Source organism: Peromyscus leucopus, chromosome 20 (assembly GCF_004664715.2).
Source record: "Peromyscus leucopus breed LL Stock chromosome 20, UCI_PerLeu_2.1, whole genome shotgun sequence".
Lineage (NCBI taxonomy): Eukaryota > Metazoa > Chordata > Mammalia > Rodentia > Cricetidae > Peromyscus > Peromyscus leucopus.
In genome coordinates this window covers 63,738,035-63,749,837 of record NC_051080.1, presented here as the reverse complement: position 1 = coordinate 63,749,837, position 11,803 = coordinate 63,738,035, and the positions used below count along the sequence as shown (strand labels likewise).

The following is an 11,803-nucleotide window of genomic DNA, read 5'->3' as shown; positions in this document are numbered from 1 at the left end:
TGGCAGGATTCTCCCCCTCCTTCACAAGGGAGAAAGGAGACCTTAGAAGACATGGAGAGATCCCCTGCTCCCTGACACTGTTCTCTGAAGGGCAAATTTCCTGGATCTACCTCCTACCAGCAGCAACCAGGTTGTGACTGAGCTTGTCTATGGGACTCACCTAGCTCGGAAGACCCTGTTTCTTTTGCCTCCTTGCTGGTTTTATCCTATGAGAAACAGTTTAGTCTGTTGGTGAGATACTCCGGGTTTGGAGTCTGCACGAACCAGGCTTGAATCTAGGCCCTACCTAGTATTTATTACTCATGGGACTTAGGCAAAGTGACGTTACATCGCCGAGCTTCTGCGCATGTGCAAGGGAAAGATAAGAACATCCACTTTGTAAGTTTGTGTGATGGATGAAGTGAGATGACGTGAGGCTGGTGTAAACAGTTGACTGTGGCACTGCTTGTTAAAGCTGTCTGGTGTGATGTTTTAAACTTACTCAGACACTGAAGAGAAAATAAACTAGGTGTTTGCGAATGACAGAAGTCACAACATGGGAGAAACTGAAAGCAGGTTAGCAAACCCTGTCTTTACAGCCCTGTGTAGAGGTGGGTCTGGGGTTAACTGTTCATCGTCCAGAATGCTGCCGAAAAAGACACAGACGGCTCTGGTCTTGCTCTGCTGTTGCCAGGCTGCTTCAGGGCCTGGGATTCGTTTCCTCATGTTCCATCCATCCATCCTTGCTCATGGAGGAGGCCAAAGCTGTTACTTTGTTGCATCAGCTGAAGTAAAAACGTTACAGGGAATTCTTGGCCTCTCCGTCCTGTAATTCCAAACATCAGAGGACAGAGACTTCCTTAGTGCCGTGGCTGTAGCAACAGCAAACTCTGTTGCTGTTGGCTACGGACAGATTCCAGGGCTGGCTGCACAGACCTCAGTTCTGCTGAGTCCCTGCTCCAGGGCTCCGGGGATTTTGCTGGAGCTCTTTTGTCTGTTTTAATTGTTTTCAAAGAACATGTTAGTATTGAAATCATTACAGATGCACAGGAAGTTGCAAAGGTCACTCAGAGAGGACCACGTGACTTTCATCAGCCTCCTCAGTGATTATATTTTGCATACCTACTCTACAGCACTGAAATCAGGAAATGGACACGGCTCTAGCCTGGTATTATAGGTTTGTGTAACCACCGCAGTGAAGATGTACACTGTCCCATCATCTCCCTCTTCCTGGCCCTTTATTGTTACACTCAACCCTCTGCCCACACCATTCCTGCCCTTGGCTTTCTAACCTGGGGTACTGGGTAGGGTGAAAGGATGTCATCGGCCAGAAGTTATTACTCAGGGACTCAGAGTGTGCACGGGGACATTTGAGCTCCTAATTAAATGTCTGATTTGGATGGTGGGGAGTGGTGGAATGTGTGGCTGGGGGTGGGCTAGGGAGTGAGGCTCCCAATTAAGACCTTCAGCTGTCTGAGGGGGAAAGGCCTGCCAAGGGCTGTCTGGGAGATGTTCCCTTCGGTCTGTGGGAGTTTGCCCTGCTATCTAGTGCACATCCTCAGCATCCAATCACCGTATGCTCACTCCCACTCCTGGGAACACCTTCCTTCTGCCTTATGCTATCCACTGGATCACACCATAGATCACAGTAACTGGAGCCACCTCTGATACGTCATTTCAGGGCATTTCTTCCAGGCTTTACACACAATTTCATCTGAGCTTTTCTCCCTGAGCTGGTCTGATGATCTTCAGCATCCTGTCTGCACTTGGCTTGCATAATGAGGTCAGTGCTCCAATGATCAACTTGTAGGTAAACCCCAAGAGTTTTGACTTGCCAAAAGGGTCAGGAAATGCTCGCTGGTGCTTCAGTTTGCTTCTTGCATGCTCGATGGATGCTATATTCAGATAGGAGTGCCATGTTGGGAGATGTTCTCTGTCACTCTGAAGTGACTGTGTTCTGTTTGTTCTTTCCTTTTGCATGTTTCATTTCAGCTCCCCTGTTGCCTCACTGATTTTTTTTTTTTATTGTCTGGTATTTCGATGTGGTTTTCCAAGAGGAGTGTCCTAGACAGCAGGTGGTTATGATGAATGTGTCTGTGTAGGCACTGGGTGGCTAGGATCCTTGAAATTTTTAGTGACAGCTTTGGAAGCCACATTCTTTGTGGAAGTATTTCTACTTTCCAAATTAGAAAATTTTGTCAGCTCTTCCAGAATTCTAAATTCTTCTCTTTGGCTTGTTTTCACGCTACCTTATGTGATAGGTCACCGACACTGGCATGCCTTTCCTATGACAGAGCCTCACGGGAAGATTTGTAAAGATAATATTGGTGTGATCCCAGGCGAGTCACTGTCCCTTCTCTGGTCAACCTCAGTTTCTGCACTTTTGAAATGAGGGACTATACAGTGATAATCTTTTTTTTTTCTTCTTTTGCCTGCTCCCCTAAGGAACAGTGGGGCCTTGTGAGCCCCTACCCATTTCCATGTGGGGATCTCACTGGGACTAATCTCATACAGGTCATTTGAAGGTAACAATCATAGCTTCTATGAGTTCACAAACAGGTTAATCTTTATAATTCCTTTCAACTCAAGATTTCTTCAAAGCACACAGGAAACTCCCTTGCTGGCTCTCCCCCTTCTAGAACTGCTACTTGGAAGCAGGCCAGTTCCTCCCTAGCTTCTAGCTTGCCCTGAGAGAGTTGTGAAGCAGGCTTCTGGAATGCTGCTGGCCCTCCAGCTTGTACTGACACAGGCATGCATAGTCTTCCAAAAATTCAATTATATAAAGCTTCTGGACAAACCAACCAAACCAAGCATGCACATAGATCTACGTGCGGTACAAACACACAAGCTGTGTTCGTTCAAAAGGAAAGATTGTTCTACCTACGGAGGAATGATGAGTAAGGAGGTAAGAGAAGAAGCCAGCACACTAGTGAGTGTGAACGTGTGAGTGGGGCGTGTGTGAACGGGTGTTATCATGTGTTAGAGTGTTGAGTGTATCTATTGGTGTTCCCTGCTTTGTATCCTCGACTCTTTCCGAACGTTAGTTTAACTCTTTCTTTGTAGATTTCCCCCTTTGGTTATTATTTATCATCATGAACATAACTGGATTGCTTAGGTGCAAGAAATTTTCTATTAAAATTTGGTACAGAAGAACCTTAGGATGATAAACTTGTTTGCATTTTACTTCCTGAAAAAAGGGGAAAAAAAAGAAAAGACATACTGTTCCTCCAACAACATCCCACAGTCTTTCTAAAATAAAGCTTTTTTTTTCTCTTAATTATTCCTGAATGGACATCTTGATCTGTTTCATATGCATGTAAAAGTGTTGATACTAATTACAGAAAAAGAAAAACACAAGTAATTAGGAAGAATATTAAAAGTCTTTTTATGTTTGTATAAAGCCTCAGTGGTTAAAAAAAATGTTTCACCATGAGTGATTTTATTTAGAGATTAAAACAACTCCTTGGAAGAATTGTATTGTATCATGGCCCACATCTTATGGAGGAGAAAACTGGGGCTCAGAGAGATTAAGTTATGCTGAGCTCACCTAGAACTTACCGTTATCATTATTAAGGTTTTGGTGTGGTGCTGAGGGTACACTCCAGGGCCTTGTACACCCAACAAATTGCCTTACTACACCCCCAGCCATAGCCCATTTTTTTAAAAAAACTTTAAATGTAATGCTCTGTGATGTGTGGAATTCTTTTGTTGTTGTTGTTATTGTTGTTTTGCTTTATTTATTTTAAATTAAAAATATTTTTTCCATACAATACATTCTGATCCCCCCCAATCTCCTCCCATCTCCTCCCCACCTTCTCACATCTCCTACTCCACACATTCTTTCTCTCTATTTAGAAAACAACCAGGCAAAACAAACAAACGTAAGTCCAAGAAACACACACACACACACACACACATAAAACCACGAAGTCAGAAACCGTAATATACAAGTAAAAGACCAATAAGATTAAAAAAAAAAAATACCCGAACAAAGCCATGCCAGACAGAACAATCTTCAACAATACCGCTGAGTTCATTTTGTGTTGGCTGTCTAATGCCGGGCATGGGGCCTACCCTAAAGTGTGGTTTATATACTCAGTGAGACTCCGTCGGTGAAAATTAATTTTTCCTTTGTAAGTTGTGGTCGTTTGGATCTAGCTTCTGGGTTAGGGATGGAAACTCATGCCCAGTGTCCCCTCTCAGTGCTGAGACTCCATGTGGCTTCGACCTATGCAGGCCATGTCTGCGCTGCCACGGTCTCTGTGAGTTCACCTGGGAGTCAGTCCTGCATCTGGAAGACACCGTTTCCTCGGTGTTCTCCATTCAGTTTTTAGTATTTATGATGTCAGGAACAATCTTTGTGTTCAAGTCTGTAGCTCTCTGGTAGATAAAATAAACTTTTCTTCTCCCGTAGACAATCCTGGTAAAATTCATGGGTCTCAAAAAGAAGACAACACTGTGCCAGAGAGACTTGTGTGTGAGGTGGGAGGAATAAGGGTGGGAGGGAGACTGGAGAGGAAAGGACAGTACCCAGAATTCACTTTATGCTTGTACTAAATAGCCAAAGAACAAATTCAGTAAAAGTTGTAAAAATCAAGCTTCATTTCACCTGATGAAAAGTTATTGTTCCCATCTTCCTTAGGTAGCGGTTTTGGTAAGTCTGTGGATTTGTCAAATCTAGGTCCTCCTGTGCCGCTGGCTGTGAGTGATGTCATGCTGTGCTCGGTGCATGTGTACAGGTCAGAGGACAACCGTGGGTGTCCGTTCGAACCTTCCACTTTGTTTGAGACAGGTTGTTTGCCTCTGTGTGGTTTGGCTACATACTCCAGTCTTGCTGTTCCATGAACTCCAGGGGAGTCTCTTGTCTCTGCCTCCGCTGTCTCTGTAGGAGCACTAGGGTTATAGCATCTGGCTTTCCCGGGGTTCTAAAGCTCTGACCCGAGGTTCTCATGCTTGCCTGGCAAGGGCGTTATTCACTGAGCCATCTCCTCAGCACCAGGTATCCATTTCAGTGGCTGTTGTGGCCATTTCCCGGCACAGCCCAGTCTCCTTACCCAAATTCACCAGAGAATGGTGTTTGGAGGAATAATAATGTCTTCCCGCACGTGGTCCCGTGAGCCAGCCTGACAGGTAAAGGTCACTGCTGCAGTGAGGGAGTTCCCATCTGTTGATACACAAATTCTTCAGCCAACCACTCCAAAATTGAAATGCATATTTAATAAGCTGACTCTCTGCAACAAAGCAATTTAATTCACAGATAATTATGCAGATCCACTTCGCTCTCAGGATGCCAGCTTCAATCACAGTGTCCTCAATTTGGCATATTGAAACCCCCTACAGCTGTCTCCAGCATTGACATTCCCAGAGATACGATCATTATTTTGGAAATGTCAGGGATCTGGAGTCAGGTGAGAACATCACCTTCTCACTGGGTTGGCAGTTAAGATGCAGGATGCCCAGTTAAACTTGAACTCCATAGAATTCGATGCAAAACATTTTAATGTCTGTCCCAAGCATCTCATCGAATACACTTTTGCTAATCATTTCACGAATACTAAAGCTTAATTGGTTATCTTGTATTTTTATTTAACAAATCTGGCAGTAGTACTTTCCACAGAGAACTTTGATTTCTAATTGGTCACAGATTTTGGCTGAATCCTTCACTGTGGGAGAAGGAGCCTCGATGATATGTTACCACTCTGGCATGTATGGCAAGAACCACACATTTCACGAATAAAAGTCTAGTTTATACGGCCCTCCATTTTTGGTAATTATGTGTCTTAGTTAGGCTTTCTATTGCTGTGAAGAGACACCATGACTTCGGCAACTCTTTTTTTTTTCGAGACAGGGTTTCTCTGTGTAGCTTTGCGCCTTTCCTGGATCTCACTCTGTAGACCAGGCTGGCCTCGAACTCACAAAGATCCACATGGCTCTGCCTCCTGAGTGCTGGGATTAAAGGCATGCGCCACCACCGCCCAGCGTCTCGGCAACTCTTATAAGGAAAACATTTAAATGGGGTAGCTTACTCAGTTTCAGAGGTTCAGTCCATCATCATCATGGTGGAGAGCATGGTGGTGTGTGAGCAGACATGTTGCTGCAGCTGTAGCTGAGAGTCCTACATCTTGCAGGCAACAGAAAGTTGACTGAGACCCTGGGTGCTATCCTGAGCATAGGAAACCTCAAAGCCCACCCCTACATGACACACTTCCTCCAACAAGGCCATACCCACTCCAACAATGCCACACCTCCTAATAGTGCCATTCCACTTGAGATTATGGGGTCCAATTACACTCAAACTACCACATTCCACTCCCTGGCCCCCATAAGCTTATAACACCATCATAATGCAAAATGCATTAGTCCAACTTCAAAAGTTCCCAAAGTCTATCACAGTCTTAACAATGTTTTAAAGTCCAAAGTTCAAAGTCTCTTCTGAGATTCATATAATCTCTTAACTGTAATCACCTGTAAAAATCAAAATAAAAAAGCAGAACACATACTTCCAACATATAATGACCCAGGAGATACATTACCATTCCAAAACACAGGGAAGGGAGCATAGTCAGGAAATGCTGGACCAAAGCAAGACTGAAAACCAGCTGGGCAAACTGCAAACTCTATCTCCTTGCCTGATGTCAAAACGCTCTTCAGGTCTTCAGCTCTGTTCAGCTTTGCTGACTGCAACACACTTCTTTCTCTTGGGCTCATTCCACTCCCTGTTAGCGGCTCTTCTTGGCAGGTATCCCATGACTCTGGCATCTTGGGTTCTCCAGGGCAATCCAGGCTTCAACTTCACAGCTTCACACAATGGCCCCTCTTCCAGGCCTCCGTTCAGGAACACCCCTGACACATGCCTGGCCTCAGTGGCTTTCTTTAGGAGCAGAAGCAAATCCCACAACTTATTCCACAACTTGTTTTTTCTATCCTTAACTCTCAAGTCAAAATTATGCAAAGCAGCTGTGCTTGTTCTATAGGACACAGGCTCTCTGAAAGTTTTGCCTGACTGAGGTGGAACATGTAAGTTAAGCTGGGCCAAGCAGATCTGTTTCTGAGGCCTGTTAATTTTTGGGAGTGTTTGAAATTGAGATTGATTGGCAAAGCACCTTCTGATCTCTTCCACAGAAGTAAGGATGAAAATAAGATGAAGAGGTGGAGGAAGAAGAGGAAAAGGGAGAGAAAGGAGGAGGAGGAGGAAGAGGAGAAGGAGGAGGGGGAGGAGGAGGAGGACACTGCTTATTTTCACTTACAGTTCTGGCTTAAGGTTGAAGAATTGCATCTGGTAATGGCCTTTTTGCAGAGTCTGAGACTGGACCAGATGTCACCTGGCAAGTGAGTGCATGGGAGACTTAACTAAATTAAGTTCATAGCAGACCCAGCCTTGAGATAACTCCCTAGCCTATAAATCCATGACTTCTGTAGTCATGAATAGATCAATCCATTAGTAAGAGCAGAGGCTTAACCATATCGTAATGGTATCACAATGTGTCAATGTGGATCGATTTCAATGGAGTCTTGGAGAAGGCAAACCATATTGAGACTGTATGCTGTCACTTTCTCTGAGCTTACCTGAGTTGGCTTTGGTACTTGAAACTAAATGAAATATATTTGAGAAAGGGTGCTAAGTGGAGACAACATTTAACAGCAACATAAAGGAATTATTTTTTGGAATAACAGTACCCTCCTCTCGGCACAAATCCACATCCTATTCCTTACTCAAGACCAGGTAACTACTATTGTCTCTGTCTCTGTCCTGGTTAGTGACTTAGGACATTAAAAAAATATTCTGATTTTCATTACAAAGGGGTTTTTCAACCATGGCAGCCCATCATTTTTTTTTTTTTTTTTTTTTTTTTTTTTTTTTTTTTTTTAACCAGAGGAGGAGGATTCTTCCAGGATGCTTCCTACAGACAGCAGGACAAAGAGCATGGCCTCTGATGCAGTCATTAGCTGTCTGGCTGACTTCCTCATCTCCATTCTGTGCACAAGTCACTCTCGATACAGTTTTTTTACTGCTCCCTGCTTTGGCCTGAGTTGCGGTCTGAGCAGACAGACTCTCAATGCATTCCTGTTAGAGCTCAGATGTTACCTGTAGACTCATGGTTTTGAATGCGTGGTGGCCAGCTGGTGGCACTGTTTCAGTAGTTTGTGGCACCTTTGGGAGGGCCTCACAGGAGTAAGTGTGTCTTGAGGTGACAGCCTGGCCCACTTCCGGTCTATTCTCTGCTTTCCATCTACTGAGATGGAGAGTCTTATTGCAAGCTCCTGCCACCACTGACTGAGAAACCTCAGCTAAAGTAATAATGGGGATGATGCCATTTATAGTAACAGCATCATCACTTATTGAATACTTACTGTCTACCAAGTATGAGATGGGCTCTTCATGATGAATGAACATACTTACAAAGCCAAGAAGGCATGTAGTATTTACTATTTTTCCTTAAAGATGAGGTAATCAGATCATAGGCAGGGCAATGAACTTGTCCCAGACGTGTATTAGAAAGCAGTGGAAGAGGAATCTGTACCTTAGTCGGGCACATTCGGGCTGAAGCTTTCGTGAGGAGAGTGTGGGGTGTCAGCCAGGTGATGATGGGGGAACAGGAACAAAGGCATGCTGGGAAACAGTGGGGCTGGCAGATGAAGGGGAGTGTACATGCTAGGAAGGGTCTTTATGTAGCAGGACATGGAAAGCTGCAGTGTTTGGCTGGAACCAGGCTGGGGTGCAGTTCATTTACCTGCTGGGAACTTTATTTGGGCGTATAGTAACTGATTATAGTACTGTTAAGCACAGACATGGCATGCTCAGACCCACATGATAGAAGAAGTGGGAGGGGGGATCCAGCTTGTGATCATGGCGTGATGCTTGGCCTCCATCCTGCAATGCTGCTCACTTCTTCAGTGGGGATGGATCTGGGCTGGCTGTTAAGTGAGCAAAGCTGCTCTCAAGGGATTACGTTTCTCAGCGACTGGCTGCTCTTCCTATAGATAAGCCAAGTTTGCCAAGCAGCCCACAGACTGTCCCGATCTATAAATAAGCCGTCTGTCTCCATTTACCCCACCTCCTCTCTGCTTCAGGTGCAGCCTTTTCTAGAATGTAGACAGCCAGGGAGATGGCCCGAAGCCCCTGTGGGTGTGAGGGGCTGGGGGGGAAGCTCAACTGTGGTAGGGATGGGTACTGATGTTTTTGGAGGGTGGTGGTGATGGATTTCAGTGTTCAAGTTGGCCAAGATCTAGGAAGAGGAAGCTTGAATGGTGTGGGGAAACTGAGGTCTGGAGATGAGGTCCTGGGAATACTGACTCATTATTGCAAGGTCCCACTTTAGGCCCCTTGCTTAGCTATTTCTTTTGCTTCAACGTATTTATCCAGTGACTCACTCGGGCTCTCTGGATCCCTTTAAGAGTCTGCTTCAAACCTTTCCTTCCGCTTGAGCCCAACTAAGTCGTAATTTATCAGTGCAAACTGCTCCTGCTTACATCTCCCTCCCTGCCCTGCTCCATAAGTCTTTGTTGGGGTTTTTAACCTGTGTTCATGTTCATGTGTGTGCCCATATGTAGGTGCATTTGCACATAGTATATGCGCACACAGGCATGTACGTGTGTGTGTGTGTGGGGGGGGGCTCAATTTCAAGTGTCTTCCCCGGTTGCTCCCCAGCCTTAATTTTTTGAGACACAGTCTCTCACTGATCCTAGCTTACTGATTCAGGTAGACTGGCCAACCCCGTGTGCCCCCGCAATCCTCCTTTCTGCCTCCGCAGTGCTGGTATCACACTTGTGTTCTGCCATGCCCTGGCTTTTTACCTGGGTGCCGGAGATCTGAGCTCAGGTTCCCATGCTTGCACACCAAGCACCTTACTGCCTGAGCCATCGTTCCAGGCCCTCAGTAAGTATTTAATGTGTGTCTTTCTGTCATCATAGAGGACTTTTAATGAAAAGTTTCCACTAGTTTCAGAGAAAACAGACCATTCAAAGAAATGTGTATATATGAAAAAAAACTGCTGCTGCTGGTAATTTTTGTTGTTCATGTTTGTTAATGTTTCATTACATTTATTGATATATTTATTTGTGTGTGTATATATGACAGAGAGAGAGAGAGAGAGAGAGAGAGCGCGCGAGCGCATTGTGCTATAGTGTATGTGTGAGGTCAGAGGACAACTTATAGAAGTCAGTTCTTTCTTTCTACCACACGGTCCCTGGGATTGAACTCAGGTCACCAGCCTTGGTGGCAGGCACCTTTACTCACTGAGTCCTCTCACTGGCCCCTTTGTTGTTCTGAGACAGGTTTTCATTCTGTAGCTCAAACTCTCAGAGACTGTCCCGCCTCAGTCTCCCACGCCCTGAGATCCTGTGTGACCCAGGACACGGAGCTGCTGCCGCTGCTGCTAATTTTTAACAAAGGGCCACAATCAAAATACAAGGAAGAACCCACGAGCTTGGACATTCATTCTCATACACTGGAGGAGTTGTCTTTCTGAAGACATTGGTGTTGCTGGGTGATGGTGGTGCACACCTTTAATCCTAGCACCCAGGAAGCAGAGGCAGGCAGACCTCTGAGTTTGAAGCCAGCCTGGTCAACAGAGTGAGTTCCAGGACAGTTCTACACAGAGAAACCCCGTCTAAGAAAAGCAAAAACAAAAACAAAAAGACACCAGTGTCTACACTAGGCAGCTCTGTTCTCTAGACACTTGTCATGAGGTCACAGTGACCTTTTTCAATTTTTAATAGCAAAAACAAAGAGGGAAACTATTTTACTTTCTTTTTTTATTTTACCTTAAAATGAACTTTACTTCATCATATTCAGACATGGTTTTAGCATGTAAACATGATTAGAGAGGTATTTTCTATATTTTTCTACCCAATTCTTAGAACTCTATGTGCGTTGTACACTTGATTTGGTCTAGCTACATTAAAAATTTATTTTTACTTCATGTGTATGGATGTTGTATCTGCACGTGTGTTCGGTGCCCATGGAGGCCAGTAGAGGGCATTGGATACCCCGGAACTGGAGTTATGGGCAGTAGTGAGGCATCATGTGGGTGGTAGGCATCAGACCTGGAAGAGCAGTTAGCACTTTTACAACCATCAAGCGTCTCTCCGGCTCTTGGTCTAGTCTCATTCCAAGTACTCAGTAGTCACAGGCACTAGCAGAAACAATGCAGCCAAGGCAGTTATAGAAGGGAAGACTTGGGCTGGGTGGTGGTGGTGGTGGTGGTGGTGATGCATGCCTTTAATCCCAGCGCTTGGGAGGCAGAGCCAGGAGGATCTTTGTGACTTTGAGGCCAGCCTGGTCTACAGAGTGAGTTCCAGGACAGGCACCAAAACTACACAGAGAAACCCTGTCTCGAAAACAACAACAACAACAACAACAACAACAACAACAAAGGGAAGACTTGGGTATTTGTTTTCTTTTTCTTTAGGCGCTTCTGTGTGACTCAGTGACCAGGACAATATGGTGAGTCCAGGAAGAGAGAGAAGATAAAGGAGGCCGGAGCATGTGTGATTAGCTGGTTTAACCGGGTGAAACCAGCAAAGGCATGAAAAAGTCTTGTCAGAGAATATGTATTTGGCAAATAAATATGGGCATGCGTTTAACTTTCTCTGCTGTCAAAGAAATGAGTAAACTTAATACTGAAGTTTTATTTTATGTAATTGCATTACTGAACATGTAAGCGAGGTTAGTTCACCCTTGAACGGATAGTTGCCATGAGAGGCCTGCAGCGCCTTTTGGAAAGTCTTTTGAAGAAGATCTCTCAAGCACTGTAGAAGCCTTAATGGTCTGTTTTCTGTAGTTGTACTACTAGACATTTATGTTTTAAAAATCAACTAAAAT

At 44.7% G+C, this 11,803-nt stretch overlaps 1 long non-coding RNA gene across 1 annotated transcript; it reads left to right on the top strand.

Annotated features, from left to right (window-relative positions):
- The first annotated feature begins 2,646 nt into the window (after positions 1-2,646).
- On the top strand, positions 2,647-11,565 carry LOC119086330. Its single transcript, XR_005089578.1, has 2 exons — positions 2,647-2,884; positions 11,391-11,565. It is a non-coding gene; the product is annotated as an uncharacterized LOC119086330 (long non-coding RNA).
- The last annotated feature ends 238 nt before the right edge of the window (positions 11,566-11,803 follow it).